The 23,095-nt window shown below is 35.3% G+C and overlaps 1 protein-coding gene across 1 annotated transcript in view; it reads right to left on the bottom strand.

Moving 5' to 3' along the window:
* The window catches only part of Oga (O-GlcNAcase), a 402,181-nt gene that overhangs the window by 67,158 nt on the left and 311,928 nt on the right, over window positions 1–23,095 (bottom strand). The gene's annotated exons all lie outside the window — the stretch shown is intronic.

The raw sequence follows: 23,095 nt of genomic DNA, 5'->3' as shown, positions 1-23,095 counted from the left end.
AACATAATAGCTTAAGTTATGTGATTTGACAGCATCCCATTACTGAAAAATGAACAAGGGCACAGACATTCATATCTTTCCCATTTATATAGCAAAGTTTGAAAACAATCAAAATTTGAAATTAAAATTTTACAAATTAGCATAAAATACAGGTCAATTAAAAGCATCTTTTAAAATCATCTTAAAAGCATATTTTATATCTTTGATATTTCATGAATGTTGAAAGAATGAGAATACTTTATGCTCATCTCTGCTAAAGAATGACTGAAAATAAATAAATAATCAATGAATCAATTAATATATAAAGCTGAAATTAGAAAATGACTTTATCTCAATTGTGCTGGTGACCAATATCTTAATTAATAATTTTAAAAATATATAGAGTATAATCCATAAGTTACAATTACTTGCTTAAATGACATGCAAGATATGGACTACTTTACTTTTCAACAAATCCTAAAACCTGAAAATTAAATGCCACTACTCATTCAGAGAATATGGAATGTCAGTATGTAACATTCTCATAATAGGTCTCTATAAAAAGAATTCATGTATGTAAAAAGCCTACCTACATGGTCAATAAATGCAAAGCATAAAAAAAAAAAATTATACCAGTAATAAATTTTACGACACTGTATTTTGGAAATTTTTAATGCTTCAGAACATATTCAGAAGAATAGTATCTTGCCAATGAAATATCAAATACAGCCCTCATTAACACTTGAGCCTGTGAAACAACAAGGCAATGAATCCCTTGCCCCCTGTGATGGCATTTTGCTGAAGTTACATTTTATGATTTTGGCCATGTGGAATATATTTTGTCCCAGACCTTACAAAAGTTTGTGTGTATCTTCATTAACATCACAGATGTGATTCTCTAAAGCACAGCATTAATCAGAAGACATTATCCCACATTGCTCTTATGAGTCAGCAATGTGGACAACTGACTGCAGACAGGTTTTTCAAAAAATTAGGTTGAAAAACCATTCCAAAATGAACATGGTCTAAAAAAAAAAAAGCTAATATATCAAAATAAAAAATGTGTGTGTAAGGAAAGGGAAGGATCCCTTTGCATATTACTAGCTAAAGCTAAGCAGGTCATGGTCCAATAAGTTAACAGATTGTTCATTACATCATTTAGTATTTGTACTTTATTTCTATAACTATAATGATTTATTTAATTTTGTGATTTTAAGGAAATACTCAAGGCCAAGTAGTAATGCAAATTGTTTATTTTAATTTAATATTAAAATTTTTAATAATACTTACAGCTAATGTGAAGAATGGATTTAGTTTCATTCAGTGAGCAAAATACCAAACAGTTCACACCATTGGTGCAGGTTTAAAACAAAGCATACTCTTTGAATTGTCTTTTAGACATTTTTCTTTTCTTTCCCCCCTCTTTCACAGAATAGTCCCCTTTCATTAACATTAAAAACCTGCTGACCTGAATAATTTTCTTCCTCAAAAGAGGCCTTTAGCTGCCTCTAGATTTTCAATTGTAGCTTTCCCACTGACTTTAACAGTAGGAATGAATGCTGTATATTTCTCAAACTTTTTAATCCATGCACACTTTTCTCAGAATCTTTATTTAAATCACGAAACTGTAATTTGTCCATATTTGCACTCTTACTTAGTTACTTACATTGCTATTTCCCAAACAAACACTAGAACTTTCCAGTGTCCCCACATTTGTGAGTTTTAGAGGGCTTAATTACATCCACTTTATTAATTATTATTATTTTTTTAAACCTAAGAGTTAAGGCATTATTCTGTTATCTATATGATAACAAATTAAAAAAAAAACTGCAAAAATAATGCATGAATAGCACAGTATATAATAAAACTAAACAAGATTTTGGGCAAGAATGCTATCAGATACAAGTCTATTAAAGGTGGTGAGAATACAAAGGTAAATGTATTTAAATGACACTGTGTTGCACAGCCTGAAGTTATTATGATGAGAACTAGTATGGCTACCTTCCCATGAATGTGTACTTCATAACAAGTTACAAAAAAAAAAAAAAAAAGTGAAAACAACGGTATCACATGAAAGAAGGGCGGGGATGATGGAACATGTGAATATCTAAAGCAGTGTACTGTATTTCAACCTTTTTTGAATAATGGCACTTTGGAATAGGTAAAGAATTGAAAAAACACTGTATTGCAGACTTTTCAAACTCCATATACTGATTATAAACATATCATCCATAAAGCATGTTACAATAGCTGGTCACTGATCTGGAGAGGTTATCCAGGAAACAAACTATACCAAATCAAACCAGAACCAACGCTATGGCTCTCCAGCTTCCGGAAAAGCAGACGAGAAGAAACAATTTTAGGAAGGCTAAGGATTGGACATACTCATCTCACTCACCTGTATCTATTAACTAATGATAGCACTCCTCAATGTACATCATGTCAAGTACAACTAATCATTCGCCATTTGTTAGTGGACTGTCCCCACTTTCAAAACATACGCTTAAACACCTTTAAATCAATTGCCAATACACAGTTATCAATTTATTGCAGATTCTGGGAGATGATCCTAATAAAAAATTATTTACTTTCCTAAACCGGATGTAGGAATATATCATAAAATATAGTTATTATTTCATATTCACCATTAGAAAGATATGTGGCCCTAGCAGCCAAATAGGTAAAGAACTAATAAAAAAAAAAAAAAAAAAAAATTGTATAAATTTTATTTTGCTAAATAAAAAAAAAATTAATTTTGCCTTCAGTAGAATAAAAACTTGTGCTGTCATGACTAGAAACAAAATAATTCTAATTAATTACATAATGAGAATGTGTTTTTAGTATAGATGTTATTATTTTTGGTTTTTAGGAGCATTGGCAACTAAGGCCATATTGTTCCAGGGATATGCGGTGGTCATTCCCTGATCTTTCCACATCCTCCGTATTTGGTGGTCATGGGCTCAAACCCCGGTCTAATCAAAAAGCGTGTGCTACTCACTGCTGCTCCTGCCCATCTGGCTATGGAGGCGATTCATATAGATGTAAAGAGTATTTTTTTTAAGTGCATCAAAATATAAAAAGGTATATAATTGCTAACATTTGGTGGAACATTTCCACAGAAGAGTTGGGAAATGCTTGTAGAACACTGGTCTAAAGGATTAAATGAGTTGGAAAAGAGTATTTTGCTAACCTTAGAATTTCACAAATTATAGCTCCTGACATGAGATCTACTTAACATATGCATGTCAACAATCAAAACAGACCAAACTACCTGAAAACCAATTATATTTTGTTATGTAGAAGACAAATGAATTGCAAATTCTGTCTTACTTAAAACAAACTGATATTAGTAACTAGCTGAGCAAGAAGAACATCAATATAAAACTATATATATATATATATATATATATATATATATATATAAAAGGCAAGGCAATCACATATTCAAATATGAATTATGTGTACTTGAATATATTATTCAAGCACATATTATTATACATCATATTTGAATATTTAAACATATTCAAATATGATGCTGCATTGTGTAAACAAAAGTTATTAATATGTAATCAAGTTTACTGCAAATAGTGACCTTTTAACAAAGAAAAAATCTGCTGCCCCTCTTTTCTTTCTTTTTTACTCTTCTAGGTACATTAGATGTTTACACAAAGTGCCTATTGTCTTCACCATGTCTATCCATCTATCTACTCTACTCGCATGTAACTTGACTCCTAGTGGAGTCAAGCAGAATCATGATTTCGGACTTTATTAGCACCTTTCCGCCAAGGATATCATAAAATATTAATTTCTCAATAACAAAGGTTTTAGACTTGGAAGCACTGAAAGAATTCAAAAAGTGCGTGCATGCGTGCATTTCGCATTCAAGTTCCAACAAAAAAAAAAAAGGTTGACTGGGATTTCCCTGAAACAACTTAAGTCTAAAGAGGTCCAATTTAAATTTCCAAACAACAACACAGAATATGAATTTGATAACCAAATATGCATATTCATATATGAAAGTCTCACTCACACACACACAAAGTTAATTACCCAGTACCTTAACAGTAAAGGTAATTTTCAACGAAAACATTATAAGCATCTCCGTTTGAAAAGAAGAACAACTTTTACATAAATGAAGTACTGTATATCTCTGATAGAGAGAGAGAGAGAGAAAAAAAAAAACCCTTCATATTAAACAACAGTTCTCTGTCAAAGTGTTATGTTCAACTTTTAATTTCAATCAAAAATTCTAGCCTTTTTCGATTTACCTACCTACTAGCATGCCATGCTGTAAATCACACAACCAGAACAAAAAAAAAAAAAAAAACAAAAATAAATAAATAAAATAAAATAAAGAGGGGGAAATTAATTAATTAAAATTAATAATTTAAATATTTTAATTTCTTGCTCTTTAGTCTTTTCTTTGTTCGGGCTATTTAATTTACAACACAGCATGCTAGCAGGTAACTGTAGCAGTTTCAGAGCATTATCTTTGCACTTCAGAGCAAAATTTCACAAACAGTATAATATAAAAGCATAAGATTGAATTGCTAATCTAACTGATAACTCCATGTACACCTTCATATTCTTCTAGTAATGGAACTTCAACTGTGCATTATCAGATCCAGCCAAAATTTCTTCAATTTGTCTTTTCACAGGTGAAATTTGGTGCACCCTATTAAGTGCAAATCAAAGATTTACCAAACCTGTGTTATTTGTCTAGCTACTGAATTCCATCCCTCCCCCAATAAATGTAGAATTTCAGCTGGGCTAATCAAACATAAAACAGCCATGTTGCCATCTTTCTCTTTAACCATCTTTTACAATCACTCAGTGCTGGAACTATGGTGGGCAGACCGAGCAGTTACCCATGGAACAACAATATCCATACAAAAACATAGCTAGAAGAATTATATAATTGAGATGACAACATATATTTAAAACAGTGCTACAACTGCATCCATAAATAATAAAAATGCCAGTATGAGGTTACTATAGTCTGCACTTCATTGCTTCAAGTAACAATGGCTACGAATTGAATATTTTTACAATTTGGAAATCATCCTTAAAATTAACAAAACAGCCACATTTTGTCAATTTTAAGGAGCGCCATTTTTATTGCTGTTTATAATTACCTTTATAAACAGCATGTTCTGAATTCTACACGAGTCTCTTGATCACATGACTACTCCTTTTGGTGGTCAGGATATCCAGCCAAGTAAGAGAAGGACTCGCATAAGACAACTGACCAAATGATCAATCCGAGAGAACCAGTATTGTATAAATTGTACATTGATGTACACAGATTTAAAACCATGAGTAAATAAAAAGAATAGTTTCAAGTGCCATTTTTGCTATGATTTTTTCCTGGCATATCAAATTTTAACAAACTTACTGTAATATCAACAAATTCATGTATATAGTATCCATGACTAAACATCACTTGGCACAAAACTGGCTTTAAACTCGTTGATGCTTAGACATTTCTTTACACACTGCTCTTGATATTAAAATCAATCTATTGTCAGTAGGATAGACTTTGTAATTCATTAGGCTTCTATATATTAACATTTGGAAGCTTCTAACGGTTTAAGGCATTTTGCACTTTTTGTATGCATCCCTTAAAATATATCTCTAGGACATGGACTGCAATCTGAGGAGGTATGTTAATGAATTAGTATTATTAGGGGCAGATGATGTAAGAAAGTATGCTTTCTTGCATCAGTGCATGCTTTTAAACTAATGCGACAGGATTTATACAGCACAAAAAAAAAAAAAAATCACCTGTCCATCCACTAACAATTTGTCAAGTTCTTGAATTTATTCAAACTACAGTAGAGTCCCGCTAATCTGAACATGTTTCAGACAGCAGAGAGGAAATTTTTTAGTTCGCAAAATATACATTTTTTGTATTTTCCAGTTAAATTTAAATGGTATTAATGGTACAAAAACATTTAGAATTCAACAAAAAAATTGTATTTTATTGTAGTACTGTACTAATGCAAAATTAATAAATCAGTGTTTGACATGGCCTATTAAAACTACAGATCTATACTTACACACCAAAACAGGAACAAAAGTCATTTTTCAGAAGTAACAAACTCGGTTAAGTTTCTTTTAACGTAACGATGAAAATCGGCTAGAAGATGCAGTTTCGCCACCGCTTCATAAACATGTAGTCTGCCGGTGTAGCACTGGGATGTTGTTCTAAGTAGCGTAAAGCGAGGTCAAGGGCCGCTGCCGCGTTTGTGTGCGACACAAGTTGTTCCGCAGTACCACCGGGCTCGTCATCATTCTGCTTGGAGTCTTCTTGGGCGACAGCTGCCACGACGTCCTCATCTGACAGGTTTTCATGACCTATTCCATCCGCTGCAATTTACTCGTTAACGTCAGATTTTATTGCTTCCTCACACCCGGGAATTTCCTGTATGAGCTGAATTAATTGTTCTGTGTCATTGTTTTCATCAGAACTATCGACAAAGCTGAGAGAGGGTCATAATTTCTTCCATGAGCTTTGTATGGACTTCTCGGTTACACCCTCCCATGACTCAGCAACCCAATATACATCTTTTAAGTTCACTTGTTTCATTTTCTCATGTAAAGAAAGTGAATTGGTGTTATCTTCTATCAAGGACCTAAGATATTTCTTTCTGTATGCAAGCTTGATAGACTGTAACACCCCCTGGTCCATGGGCTGTAATAACAGTGTTACATTAGGCGGTAAGAAAGCTGCCTTTATATCCCCTGATGTCAAATCGGAAACGTCTGGGTGGGACGGCGCATTGTCTATGAGAATGGCACGAGGTGGCAAATCATTTTAATTGCTGAAACAGGACAAATTGATTATGAAACCAAAACGTTTCACTGCTGGGACAAATTGATTACGAAACCACTCAATGAAAAGCAGTCCATTCATCCAAGCTTTTTTTTGACTTTTGTAATGAACTGGAAGATTGTTAATGTTCATATTTTTAAAAGCTCTCGGCTTCGCTGATTTACCGATCATCATCAAAGGTAGCTTGTGATTTCCTGAAGCATTACTACAAGCTATCAACGTCACTTGCTCCTTATTCATTTTAAAACCTTGGGCACACATTTCTTGTTGAGATGCTAGACTTTTTTGTGGGCAAAGCCTTAAATTTTAAACTTGTCTCATCTGCGTTATATATCTGCTGAGGTGAATAATGTGATACTAAATCAGCGAACTCACCCAAATATTTCTCTGCTGCAGCTGATCAGCAGTGATCAGCTGATAATTGCCCCCCGGTGATCGTTAGCTGCCGAATCCCATGGTGCTTCTTCCAGCGATCAAACCAACAGGTACTCGCACTAAATGATTCAATTAGTTTGTTGAGATGAATGGCCTTTTCTCTAACAAGAGGTTCACTTAGGGGTGTTCCCCTTTCTCTTTCCTGAGTGAACCACGTAAATAAGGCTTCATCAAGCTTGTCAAACATTGAGGGCCTTATGTTTGTCGATTTTCACTGATTTTTCTGAAGTAGAGGTACAAAACCACTCGATCTTTGCGTGGTTTTGTACTCTATTGCCAATTTCGTTGCACTTTCACCCTTGTCCAGCCTTTTCAAAACTTCCAGCTTATCTTTCAACGTACACGTTGTGTGTTTCCATTTCATGGCCATTGTGGCAGCAGACTGAACTAAACTAAACTACAATAATGTAGAGCGAAGATTTAAACATTCACTAAACGACATTGTGCATTAAACACGTTTAATGTACAATGTCGCGTGCAATGAGCCATAGCATGGAGGGGGAGGGTTTGCTTCCGGTGTGTCATGCTCACGACAAACGCTAGTAGTTTAACTGCTTGCTTCTGCATTATTGCAGTTATTCAGCTAAACCGAAATTCTGATAATCCGAACAGGGCTCGGTCCCAATTAGTTTGGACTCCAGCGTACTCACTTTCATAACATCAACTGTTAGTCTGTTTCAACAATCAATTACCCACTAGCTGGAGACAAATTTCTGTACTTTACAAATATCCTAACTCAATTGAATTTTTATGTCCCCTCACGTGTGCTGTCTAAGCAAGAGGAAAGATGCCAGCAGCGTTCAGTTTACTCAATCCATTCAAAGTGTTCAACACTTCAATAAGATTTAACAGGTGTCTACTCTCCAGATGCTGCAATTTGCAGGACTGAAGCCTTTCCTGGTAACAACACACTTTTGCTCCTCTCACTAACCTCATTTCTCTTCTCTACAAAAACAGCTCCACATCCTACCTAAAATGAGGCTTTCAGACTTGTAAGCAGTATTCAAGATGTGGCTTAACCAATGCCTTATACAACAGCATAACCACTGCCTTATTTCTTTTGCTAGCAAAATTCTTGTATATCATTGGCAAAAAGCCCACGAGCCATCTTAGCAGCCTGTCTGCACTGCTCAGAGAACTTCATATCTGAATGCACAATTATTCCCAGGTCTTTTTCATTCTCCACTACCACAAATGTGGTACCACACAGAAGGTTATTAATTCTGGGATAACTGTTACCCATATACATACCTTGCATTCGTCAATGTTAAACTTCAACTGCCACTTCTCAGTGTCTGCATAATTTTTCTAATCTTGTTACAGTAGAATACCTGAAATTAGTCTATCATTAAATACTCTGCAAACCTTCATATCTCAAAACTTAGACATTAGGCCTGATATGCCTTCAGTAATATTATTAATAAATACTGAAAATAGCAATGGGGTTCACCACAAAAACCCACTGCTATTCATCAAATTCATTTACTATGCTCCTAGCATTAGTGTACGTATGGAACTGTTTTTACTCTTATTAATCTTAACACAGCTTGTGTATTTTCTTGATCAAAGAGGATCCACAGGAGGAGCAAATCTTGAAATCTACTGCTGCATGTTCTAATAGAAGCAGTGCAAGGATCACTTACACATCTGCCTGCACGTGCTGTTAAATTATTAGTCTGTGTTCCCCCTCCCAGGCTAGCAGTTTTTTGACCTGCCTAACACTGCCTCGATAGCATCAGCAAATATTCTTGTACCCTCTTCTATTTAATTGATATTAACAAGCACATGCTGAAAAAATTTCTATCCCATGCACCCTGTATAGTCTCTCCAGGGCTGAATTTAATGACAAGGCTCTCATCACATACTCCCTTCTATTGTGCCTAGTCAGAACTGTAAACATGAGAATCCCCACTATTAATATCACTGGTACCAACATGCACAGCAATATCACCTTTTGTGACCTTAAAAGACAATAGATCTATGTAATCAACCCAACTCTATGTAATATGCCCCAGGCAGGCAGAGATGCATGGAAGCACATGGGAACACAATCGCACACCCTGGTCATAATTTCACCTGCCCTTTTTACAAAATATACTTCTCATTTTCCTGAAAACAGTTATCCCCTGTTTAAACTAATGGAACAAGATTGATGTTCTCTAATGTTATAGACAACTCAGTGCTTAGAGCAGCCAGTCTTTTTAATTTCTTCAAGGGCACAAACCATCTTTTTCAAGCCCTCATTCAAATCAATTGGAAGGCTGACTTGGGCTTAAGCTCCACACTTTCCACAAGGAGCAAGGGGTGCTGGGGGTTTCAGAGACTGATGGGAGTCATCATGAAACAGGTGGGTATATGTGATGTGTTAGAGTAACTAAGAATAAGAATAGGTGCATGTATAATTGCATGTATACAAATGCTAGAAGTATAGTAAATAAATTTGATGAATCTGAAGTGTTGGTCAAGACATCAAAGACGTGGTGTCACACAGATATCAGGAATGCAGAATTGGAATTTGGGGTGTACAATGTGTACAAAAAGGATAGACAGGATAGGAAGGGAGGAGGAGGAGTTATGCTGTTAATCAAGAAAAACAAATTCAAAAGAAGTACATCCACTTGATATAGATGAACAGTGCACTGTTGAGTCAGTTTGGTGTGATGTAAGCACTGCGAAAATAAGAGTAGGAATGTGTTATAGGCCTAATGACTAGAATGAGTACAATGAACGATTGTACAGAGATATAGAGTGGGCTAGTAAATCAGAATGTCTTATAATGGAGGATTTTAACTTCCCAGATATTGACTGGAACTTGTGGGTTGGTCACTTACATATTAGTAAGACTTTTGTGGATTTATTGGATGATTGTTTTCTGCAGCAGCATATTCGAGAGGCAACCAGAGAGAGGGTAATACTCTTGATCTGGTTATCAGCAGTGATCATTCATGTATTAAGAATTTGCAGATAAAGGAACCATAAGGTGGCAGTGATCACAGTGTACTGATTTGGGATTTACTTAAATATATAATTACCATCAGGGATAAAGGAAAGGGTTATTGCTTCCATAAAGGTGACTACAGTGGTCTTGAACAGTTCTTAAATTCTGTACAGTGGGATCAACTGATGATGTTACCAACAGCAAATTCTAAGTGGGAAGCATTCAAGGAATTAAACGTGGAAGCTACTAAAAGTTTCATACCTATTAATAAATATTGTTCAAGGTATAGGCTTAAATGATTATCAAATGAAGCAATGAGACTCGTGGCAGAAAAGAAAAATGCATGGGATGCATATAAATTATCAGGAGACACAGAAGCCTATGGCAGATATAAGCTAGTCTGTAATCAAGTCACAAAGGAAGTTAGGCTGGCGAAGGTAGATTATGAGAAATTTTTGGCAAAGCATTTCTTTACTTATAAAAACTCTAAAAGGAAGGGGATGAATCTGATTGGTCCACTTAACATAGATGGTTTGACTATTGATGAACCTGCGCAAGTAGCTGATAAACTTTATGAGTATTTTACACCTACATTCACACATAAGGAGTTAAGGTTTGAAAATGCCAGAAGGTTATCAAATTGCAGCAGGGTGCTTAATATTTTGTAATAACTGAGAGCAAAGTGGAGGAGAAATTGTTGAAGTTAAACATAAGAAAGGCACCTGGGGTCGATGGGATCTATCCAGTTATATCAAAGGCGGCGGCAAAGGAAGTAAGCAAACCCTTAGCAATAATTATGAGAGTATCCTTGGACTCAGGGGAGGTCCCCCATGGAAAGGAGATATGCAAACGTATCCACAATTCACAAAGGGAGGGGGGGATTGAAGGTTGATACGAGTAATTACAGACCAGTTAGTTTAACTTCTGTTGCGGGTAAAATAATGGAGTCACTGGTTAAAGATGCATTGCAGGATCATCTAGACAAGACTGCAGCAATAATTCAGACACAGCATGGGTTTCTTAAGGGAAAGTCTTGTCTGACAAATTTGATTGGTTATTATGACGTGGTTACAAAGGAACTGGATGCAAAAAATAATTTTGATATCATATACTTGGATTTCAGGAAAGCTTTTGACACTGTTGCGCATGGAAGACTACTGTACAAATTGGAGCAGAATGGTATTAAGGGTAAGTTGCGACAATGGATAAAAGGATGGTTGCTGCTCTTCGTGGACTAATGTTATTAGTGGAGTCCCACAGGATTCGGTGTTGGGTCCACTGTTGTTTTGTATATTTATCAATGATATTGATGAAGGTATATCAGGCTTAGTGTCGAAGTTTGCAGATGATACAAAGGTTGGCAGGGTTGTTAATGACAGTAATGGCAGTGTGCTATTGCAACAGGATCTAGATAATTTGGGCAGATGGGCTAAAAAGTGGCAACTGAAGTTTAACCTTGACAAATGCAAAGTACTGCATATGGGTAGAAGTAACACCAGAGAAACGTGCCAACTGTGTGGTACTACACTTAAGGTGGTAGAAAATGAAAAAGACCTGGGAGTAATTGTGCAGTCAGATATGAAGTTTTCAGAGCAATGCAGACAGGCTGCCAAGGGCAGGGCAGGTCATGGGGTTTTGTCAATGATATACAGGAATTTTGTTAGCAGGGAAAAGGAGGTGATTGTCCCTCTGTATAAGGGAATGGTCAGGCCATGCCTTGAGTACTGCACACAGGTCTGGAGGTCTCATTTTAGGAAGGATGTAGATTTGCTTGAGCATGTACAGAGACGGGCAACAAGACTGGTAAGGGGAATGAAGGGATCTTCTTACCCAGAGAGACTTAAGTTTTGCAAATTGCAGCGGCTGGAGCTAGACAACTGTGAGGTGATCTGATTGAGGTGTATAAGGCTTTGAATGGGTTGAACATGCTAAATTCTGATGGGATTCTTCCATTTGTTCAGATTACAAACCTGAGGGGGCATAAATTCAAATTGAGGAAAGACAGATGTAGAATAGATGTGCGGAAATTTGCCTTTAGCCAGCGGGTGGTTAATTGCTGGTACAAACTTTTATCTGTCATTGTGGAAGTTGATAGGTTAAATAAATCTAAGGAAGAACTGGACAAATATTTAGAGGGAATTGTTGTGTAAAAATTTTTTTTTTTTTTAATGGCTGATGCTGCATAAACTCATACACTTGCTTTCTTGCATCACATTCCACTACTACTACTACTACAAAAAACATACCCTGGACCATACTGTGTCCCATTACAGATAATTCCATAAGACCAAGGTTAACAAACGTAGCTGTGATTTCCAAAAGAACTTCTCAATGGTTTTCTCCTAAGCCATAACATAACATTTCCAATGCTTTTTGCTTTACTATTGAGACATGATTCTAGTCTAAAATTCCATGTAATTTTAAAATTAGTATGACAATGCACGCTATTACATTTCTAAATACTACTGACTTTCTAATTCCTTAGCTAGAAACAAAAAAGTGGCATTAGAACACCTATAAACTACAATTAAAATACATCAATTACTACTATGATGCACTACGCTGCAAGTTACTAATTACAAGATATGATATTTGTGCCAAAATATTTAGTAAGTAATAACTTATAAATCCATCACTAAATTTAAAAACAAGCTAACAAATATCACTAGGACTAATAAAACTATTTAGTGAAGACAATTTAATATGCTAATTAGTAAAAAATGGCAAAATTTTTCATAAAAAAAGGGGGAGGGAGAGGTTTCAGGAACTCTAAATTTTCCAACTTCACTGGTTGCAACCCTGAACCCCCCTAACCACATTTAGGCTTTTAGATCGACACGGGTTTCTTTAGCTTCATATCCCCACTTCCATTAATTATCTAAAATGATTAATTTTTAAATGTGATTATTTAAACCCTGTCAGATTTGATTTACTTTCAGCATATAATGTGACACACATAAGTTCCCGGAGACTTAACACATCTAGTATAGCTCCACTTTCCTCAAAATAATAATAAGTCTATGCAACACATTGTTTTATTTAAAAATAAAAGATAAAATTCCCTAGACTGATGCTATTCAGAATGCAAAATGGTGCTAACATTAACTGAAGTTTGAATTAAAGTTTGTATGAAATTTCTGAACAAATTTTGAAGCAGTGCTAATTGAGATCCTTCATTATTTTAAATACAATCTGGCCAAGTTTCCAATAGTGTAATATATTTACTATCAAAACTTTTTTTCATTTCACTGATACTCTACAGTTTTGTTTTTGTACGTTTCAAGTGAATCAGTGACACATTATATCATGCTGCATGTATTATGTCTAGGACAGTATGTGGGTTCATAGGCCAATTTGCATGTTGTGTAGGCTGAAAAACCCAGACTAACTCAAGGGGAACCCTAATCCCTTCACCAGAGATCAGCTAACTACAGTCTCAATTGAAGAAGTCTTTGGAAATTCCTCCAGTCTATGACAGGACTCAAACCCAGACCCACTATACTGTCATGGAAGATGTACATTACAGAAACAATGTTCAGTTAGTGTGGCAAATCCAATACCTTGATGCTGAAGTGCTAAGTTTAAGTGAACACTTTGGTGACTGAAGTGTAGTAGCAACTGATCATGTAAATGACATGTAGTCACACAGCCAATAAGACAATTCCAAGAAGCTCAGATAGAATATAGAGTAAGCACAGATAGACATCAAAGTCACATAAATGTAACAGAGACTGACATAAGGTGTTCATGTGGGAAACCATCCCATGAATCAATGGAAAATTGTATGTTTTTCCTTAGAAATACTGGGATTGTAGACATGGTGATAAATCTGATACTGGCAGAAAATTCATTGCGGAGGGGATTATCAATTACAAATACTTTCAGCATTTGTAGGAATAGATAAAATTTTCATAGATGGATTACTATATGTGAAACCATAATATACACTATTATATGGGTTGTTGTGCATACAGTTCAAAATGTTCTTTTGCACCTATTTTACACATGCATGGACATGACTGTTTACCTTTTGTGCAATCAAGAATCCCACAAATAAAACTGTCCTGGTTTGATGTATACTGAATGAAATCCCATTGCTTAATTTTCATTAGGTGTACATGACAGTTATAGAATAGATGTGTGGAAATTTGCCCTTAGCCAGCGGGTAGTTGATTGTTGGAACAGACTTCCATCTGTTGTCGTGGAAGTTGATAGCTTAAATAAATTTAAGGCTGAACTAGACAAACATCTGGAGTGACCGGATGGGTGGAATGGGAAGTTTTTTTTTTTCCCCCCTGATGCTATATAAGCTTGCTTTCTTGCATCACATGCCTCAATTAATGCTAATTATGTATAATGTTGAATCAATGACATGCTGTTAACTGAGAGAGAGAGAGAAGGAAACAGTTATTACAAGAATAGTCTATCATACAGGCTACATTTCTGGTGGAATGCCAAAACAGTCTTTAATAACCATTACCAATCAGACATTTTCTAATCAGATTTGTTTTTATATTATCTGAGGTTATAAATTTTAAATATATATATTGTAATACTTAAAATTTAGAACCAATTCAAAAACGTTCAATATTCACAAAGATGTATTCCTGGAATTCACTGCAAATATTAAGATGAAAAGCCTTATGGAAGAAAAAGGGAGGAGGGGAGTTGGAGATTTTTGGTATTAGTAGTGACAATCTAATACAGCATCAGCAAAAAAAAAAAAACTTCACCTGTCCATTCCCTCTAATAATGTGTCTAATTCTTTAAATTTATTCAAACTATTCATTTCCACATGGAAGTTTGTTCCAACAATCAATTACAATTTGGCTGAAAGCAAATTTTTCAATAGCTATCCTGCAACCATCCAATTTTAATTTATGTTCCTTAAGTATGTTGACTGAGAACGAGTAAGGGTGCCATCAGCACTTAGTTTACTAAATCCTTAAATACTTCAGTGAGATACCCTCTCAGGTGCCTAGTTTCCAAGTGCTGCAATTTGCAGAACTGAAGTCTTTCACGGTGAAAGTACCCATTGATTCCCTTAACTAATCTTGTTGCTCTTTTTTTTTATCCATTCCAACAGATCTATATCCTTCTTAAAATGATGCTTCTAGAGTTCTTGAGTTATGTACATAGAACTCAAGATGCAGTTTAGACTTATCTTATACATAACGAGATAATCATCACCTTGTCCTTGCTGGCAAAACTCCTATATATCAGTGGCAGAACCCTATGAGCTTTTTAAGCAGCCTGTCTGCACTGTTCAGAAAAACTTCATATCATATAGTACAATTACCACTACTTCTCTTTCATTGTCAACACCCTGAGTATAGTACCACTACCACCCAATTAGCATATTATTCTAGTGTTTACTTCTACCCATATGCAGTACTTTGAATTTATCATGTTAAAACTCAATTGCCACTACTCAAACTCATATACATAATTTTTCTAGATCTTGCTTTGGTAGTACATCTTGATTCTTGTCATTAACCACACTGTCAACCTTAGTCGACAAAGCTTGATATTTCTTTGTCAATATTGTTAATCAATACTGAAAACACTAAGAGAGACAATCACTGAACCCCTAAGGGATTCTACTAATTACATCAATACAAGAAGGGCAGTGCTCATTTATAACCATTCTCTGTCTTCTGCCACTCAAACAACACTTTATCTATAGCAGTAACTTGTTCCTAATACCACTCTACTCCAATTTATAGTTGTTAAGGGAAATCAAAAGTTTTACTGACATTTAAGTCTATCCATGATATCAAAATTATTTTTTGAATCCAGTTCCTTAGTTGCTGCATCATATTATTTAATTATGACTGGTCAGACAAGATTTTGTCTTAACAAATCTACATTGCATTTTTTTTTTTAACTGCATTCCTGTCAAGATGATCCTACAATGCTTCTTTAACCAGGGTAAATAACTCCATCCCCCCACAGATGCAAATCAAGCTTACAGGTTTGCAATTATTCACTTCATCCTTTGATCCTCTTCCCTCTGTGAACAGGGTGAGATTTGTACATCTCCAATTTATAGGGTTCTCCCCTGAATTCAAGAATGCTTTCATAATTATGGCCTGAAGGTTTGCTTATCTCTTTTTCTGCTTCTTTTAACATAATTAGATGGATTCCATCAGTCCCAAGTGTCTTATTTACTTTTAGTTTCAACAATTTTTCTTCCACTTTCTTCTCAGTTATCAAAAAATTTTAGCTCCCAATTATAATTTTTTATAGAAATAAAGGCAAAAGTTCATTATAAATAGGAATTAATGTGCAATAATAATGCATTAATAACAAAAATAAATATTAAATACTATGAATATTTTATATGAAATATAATTAAAAAAAAAAACAATTCACCAACAATAATTATGAGAAGGTAATGAGGGTGACAGTGATACAAGAGGACGAGAGAGTGAGAGAGTTGTGGTCCTTTATGAAGATCTTTCCTGCAGGTTTTCAGAAGAAGGTGCAGTCGTGATGCTCTTAAAAAAAAACCTCATGGATGGTTGTTTTGTCTTTCACTGCAAATCCTTGTAGGTCTTCTTGTAAGGGCCATACAAATCACTAATCCTCTTTTAAATTATCACTCTTCTTCACTGCAAGGAAGAACATCACTCTTCTTCCTTGCAGATTTCAACTTGCTCCCTTAAATTGCCAAAACCATATCTTTCATGTTGTCATGCTATGTGCTAAATTCACTATAACCTCCTACACCCCCATTTATTCTTCTACCTAAGATTCTTTTCAGGCCTTTCATCCAAATCAGGCTGCAGCTTTCTCCAGCAGACATTGGAAGTTGATGATTTGGTTTCACCAAAATATTCCTTTATATTTGTTATACAGTCAACGAAGTTGTACCTTTCCAGTAAATTGTGCAGTGGGTGTAATACAACTTAAATGTGTGATGTGACCCTGATCCATTAGTTGGTTCAGGGTGTCATCTATGCCTCTGCAGCATATATACTAAGTAAAATATATATGCCAGAAATATTACACAGGCTTTTAGAGAAATTACTCACAAATAATCAAAACTGCAAATATGAAATACATACAGTATACTGTACAAAGGTATAACCCCAAATAAAGAAAACCCAAAACAGAGTTTTACATAATAAAACTCTATTTTATGTTTTCATAATTATAATTTTTTACAATTTTGCTTATTCCCTATTGGCATCCTTTATGAATGCAGTTTCACCTACTTCTGATGTTTGTTTTAAAGGGCATATTAAACATTCAGGTAATTTAGCCGTAAAAAAAACCCCTCAGCATGTAATGTAACAAAACGAAAACAAATAATAAAATAAAAATAATGAACTGCTCAAATGAGACTATTCGGCTGTAATTTTTGAAGGAGGGTTTTCAGAAAAATTTGAATAAATATAGACTAACTACAGGCCTTGTTAATTATATGCATAATTTACAGCTGGCCATATTTTAATAAAATCTTTTATCAAAAGTTACTGTAAGTTTGGATGACAGTTATTTTTACATTAAATTTTTTGTTGCATTTTACAGACAGTCATTTCCTTCACCAATACTGTCAATGTTTAAAAGTTCTACAGGCATTTGTTTCTAACACTATGATTAAGTGCAAGCTGAGACTTTTCATCCAGAGCACTCTTCTTTCTTGTTCTTTCACTTTGCTTTCCTTTGAGATTCAAAACCTTATCCTCTCAAGTCATGTCATGTACTTTCAGTGAATTTCAGTACTTTCTGTCATTCTATGAATAAAATTCAATAAAATAAACAAGACAAGTAGACAAGGCAAGGCTAATAGAGTGTTTTTATAATTGTTATGAGGTAATTGTACAATACAGACAACCCTCAATGAAGAATGCAGCAAGCTGACATTCAATAAATTTTTCTGAGCTCAGGAAAAGAAAAAAAAAAAAAAAAGAAAAGAAAAAGAAAAAAAAAATTTAACCACTTCCTTATCAGTACAACTTTTTATTATTTTATTTGATATTTTATTAAATACCACAGTTACTTTGGATTTGCACTTATTATACTATTATAATACTTTGTTTTAATTCATTCCAACTTGCAGTCGGAAATAACATTTTATATTAAAATCTTTGATACTAGCCAATGTTTTCTCTTCTCTTGTATCCTACTCACTGACAAAACTGCCACAGAAAACTCAAACCCCTTGAACTGTTCCTTTCATTTTGGAATTTTACATGAGTAATTTCCTGGTACATACTGTATATATGGAAAGTGGTACTGGGGAATATAAAAAGGAAGTTTTATCACCATTGCTGGTTGATAAAATTTCACTAGAGGGATGTGCTGGTGTGTCAATTAATGATAATAATACATTTAATATTATTTTTATTTTTAATGGCTATATGTATTTTACAAAGTAACTGTGAAACCATTTCAAAAGAATGTTCTGAATTCTATCATTAAATTGTTGTTCAGTTAGTCACTGAATTGCGACTAACTAGCTAATACCACATTGGGTAACAGTTTGCATGGAAAACAGCCACTATTTGCCTAAGCACTGATTCAACTAGATGTTTGAAGATATCCATAGAGATCTGTAGCCGTGCTACCTGCAAAGCTTTCCACAGTGTTGGAATAGATGACAGTTGCATGTCCATATATCTTATACCATGTCCATATACCTGTTCTCTGGTGGAATGGAGAATGAGGGAAAATTGATGGTGGATCCTCATTTCTGACTCCTTTTACAGAAGTGTTGTCTGCTTCATCAAATCAATTAGGTAAGGTAAGATAGATTTAAATTATTCATGAGAATAAAATAAAAATTTATGATGCCCTAAATACCTCAACCACCACGAGCCCTATGAAGGGACGCCCATTTACAAACTAGCAGGTGCTGCATACATGAATGGGATGCCAAATTTGCTTAGAGCACCATACCCACATTTCCAACAGACCTTGACCCCCATCCCAGGAACAAAGGGAAAGAGATCTATTGGAATGCAGTTTACCATAGCAATAAGAACCACTTGCCGACTGATCCTAGTCAGGCCAGTCAAGGACCTCGCGCACTGTTGAAGCAGGAGCCAAAGCAGTGTATTAGGGCTGGGTCTTCTCACCAACCAGGATCCCCTTTCCAAGTTTTCACAGGTTGCGATGTAACCCACGAAATGCACATGCTGGATTCTAGAGATGCAACTCTGGAACCGAGGTATGGGCATTAGATACTGGTGATGATAATCTGAAAGACCAGCAACATCAATGTACAGTCTCTTCACCATGTACAGGTGCTCATGTCAAGGGGATAAACACCAAAGGAAATTCATACCGATACGTTGGCAATATTAGGAGAAAATATCCATGCTACTCCATCATCGAAAAGTTGGGGTTGCAGAGAGAACAGGAAGATCAGTTTCTACAACAGTTCTGAAAAATGTTAATGTCGGATATGTCATGCACAGCATTTTGGACATGCAGAAGCTTTCTGCCAAATGAGTCTCCGAATGTTGATCGAAAGCGACAATGTCTTGTCTTTAACTGCCATTCTTCGCCATTTTGACAAGGTGCCAATGATTTTTTTGGCATGAACTGCGACCATGGATGAAACATCGTTGTTTCATTATCAACTACAAACCAAAGCAGTCAAAGGAGTGTAGGTACTTGGCTCCCCTCATTCAGAGAAATTTTGTACCCAGAAGTCTGCTGGGAAGATCACGGCCTCTGTCTTTTGGAAAGGATGGGATTTTGTTTATTGACCTGGAAAAGGATATAAAACAATAACTGCTAAACATTTTGGGCAAATTTAAGACCAAATGCAGGGAAAAGCTCACCTGAGAAGTGGTGTGTTTGTAGAACAATGCTCAGGCACACATACAGCACATCAAACACATGCTAAATTGGATGAACTAGGCTTCTGGCTTCTTCATCAACCCCAATATTCACTAGATCTTGCACCCTCACATCTATCTCTTTCCAAATCTCAAAACATTTGAAGTTTTTTGTAAAAATTTTAAATCAGCTTCTGTTGCTCATATGATATCAAATGAGCAACAGAAGCCTCGTTTGGGGAGCAGTCTTTTGATTACTTCTATTTGAGGGGTTTATTTATGCAGGAACATTGTTGCGGAAAGTGTGTAGAGTGGAAAGGCAAATGTTAAATATATGCCTTTCTTGCTATTATAGCCTGAGAACTTATCAGCAACCCCTCATACTGTCAACAGTAAACAGAAGTGATTCTGACACATGATTAAAGTGGTCTTAGTAAGTTTTTAAATTCATTTCAACTGAACCAAATGGTAATGTCACCAAACAGAGATTCTAAATGGGAACTGAGGAAAGTAACTGTAGAATTCATCAAACTTTTTATCTCCACTAAGAGATATTATTCGAGGTTTAGACCTAAACGAATGTTAGATGAACCTGAAGTAAGTAGGTTCATCTGCCACCAAAACTCACAGTAAGTGCAAACCAGTCTACAATCAAGTCACTGGGGGGGGGGGGGGGTAAGCTAAAGCATGTTATGGCTAGGAATGCAAAGAAAGGTAAGTAAAATTCTTTGCATATATTCACACCAGAAGGAAAGAGGTGAATCATATCAGCTTCATATACGAATGTATAACTATCAGGGTATACAAACTCCTCTAAATATTTTGTATCTTCATATTCATCCGCAGTAAAGATGTCTTTAAGGATGGTAATACCAGAAGTAAACAAACCAAGTTATAACTGGAAGCTAAATCACTTTGAAATAACTGAGAATGTGAAAGGGAAATTGTTGAAATTAAAAGTAAACAAGTCATCTGGGATCTATCCAATTATATTAAAATATTAGGCTATTGGCTATAATAATTGGAGCATCCTTGGAATCAGGGGAATTCTCTATCAACTGGAGAGGTACGAATGTCTCTCCTGTTCACAAATTGTAGGGGGCGATAATCAAAAGGCAAAGTGAATAATTATAGACCTGTAATTTTGACTTCTGTTCCATGGAAAATAATGGAATCAGTGGTCAAAGAATTATTGCAGGATCATCTAGACAACAATGCAGTTACACAGCAGTCACAATATGGATTTATTAAGGGGAGAGCTTGTCTGATTAATCTGATTGAATATTATGACATAGTAACAAAGGAACTGCATGCAAAAAAAAAAAATAAATAAATAAAATAAGAATAAAAAATAATATTAAAATAAATAAATAATTCTGATATCATACACTAAATTTCAGAAAACCGTCTGCCTGTTCCACACAAAAGACTACTGTACAAATCAGAGAGCAGTGTGGCATTTTACCGCTATGGATAAAAGAATGGTTGAGTGGCAGAAGACAGAGGGTGGTTATAAATAGGTACTGCTCTAATTGGACTAATGTTATTAGTGGAGTCCATCAGGGTTCAGTGGTGAGTCCCTTACTCTTTTCAACATTTATTAACAACTAGCAGGCTTACTGTTTTCAGATGATAAATAGTTTGCAGGGTGGTTAATGACAAGGATCAAGGCATACTACTGCAGTGAGACATAGAAATATTAAGCAGGAAGGCTGAAAAGTAGCAACTGAAGTTTAACAGTAATAAATGTAAAGTATCGCATAGGGGCAACAGTAATCCTACAATAGCATGCCGATCTCTATCATTCTCCACCACACTCAAGGTGGTGGAGAATGATAGAGATTTAAGAATATTCTATAGTCAGATATTCCATGAGCTGTCTTAGTAGACTTGTCTGCACTGCTCAGTTTTCTGAGCACTGCAGACAGAACTCATGGGATTTTGTCAATGATATATAGGAATTTTGCCAGCAGGAATAAGGAAGTGACTATCCAGTTGAATAAAGCAATTCTTATGCCACATTTTGGGTACTGCATACAGGATTAAAAGCCTCATTTTAAGAAAGATGTAGAGATCTGAATACCTATGAAGTATTCTTCTCTGAATATTTCATAAGTATCCAGAGAAGGGCAGCCAGATTGGTCAAAGGCACAAGAGGGTACTCTTATCATAAAAGACTTCAATCCTGCAAATTGCAGAGCTTGGAAACAAGGCACCTGTGAAGTGACATGATTGAAGAGTTTAAGAATTTAAATGTATTGTATAGATTAAATGTGGATGGCATCTTAACTCTTACTCAGATGACACACACGTGCACAATAGGATAGTTGTAAGACTGATGTATGAAAATCTGCTTTCAGACAACAAATGATTGATTTTTGGAATAAAACTTTGCAAGTAGGTAGTTTGAATGAATTTAAGGAAGAATTAAACAAAAATTATCAGAAGTACAGATGACTTATGTGGAGTATTTTTTTTTTTTGTGATGTTGCATAAGCTTTGTTTGCTACTACTAATAAAAATTAATTCCCAAGAGAATTAAAACCAGTAGAATTTCTATTGGCTGGCTTGCAAAAACCATTTTAAAGCAACAGCCTTGAAATGTAAGGAATACTGGATTTCACTATGATGCCCATCATAACTCCAAATGTTATGACTCATAATTAATGACAGAAGAGTTGGGGAAATGCCAGAGCTTTTCCCTGGAGATTAAACATGGTTTTTTCCACATCAAACCTTGACCTCTGCTTATATTGCTTTCCATTTCCTGGCTTCACCAGTACACTGGGGGTGGGGGTTGAACTCACATATGAGTATTCTAACACTTAGTGTTATTATCAGTCCCACCATTCAGTTCCTACGATGCTGCCATTCTGGTGAAAAGTATACCACATTTTCAGACTTTATCTAAGCAAATCATAAATCAACAATTTATGATTTGCTTGTTTGTTATTTGGTTTTTAGGAGAATTAGCAACTAAGGCCATATTGCTCTGGGATATGCGGTGGTCATTCCCTGACCTTTCCACATCCTCCGTATTTGGTGGTGACGGGCTCGAACCCCGGTCTAATCAAGAAGCATGTGCTACGCACTGCTGCTCCTTCCCACCTGGCT

This window comes from Mastigoproctus giganteus, chromosome 11 (assembly GCF_048544385.1).
Source record: "Mastigoproctus giganteus isolate SK-2022 chromosome 11, ASM4854438v1, whole genome shotgun sequence".
Taxonomy (NCBI): domain Eukaryota; kingdom Metazoa; phylum Arthropoda; class Arachnida; order Uropygi; family Thelyphonidae; genus Mastigoproctus; species Mastigoproctus giganteus.
Note: the sequence above shows the minus strand (reverse complement) of the source record. Positions and strands in the feature narration are given on the sequence as shown.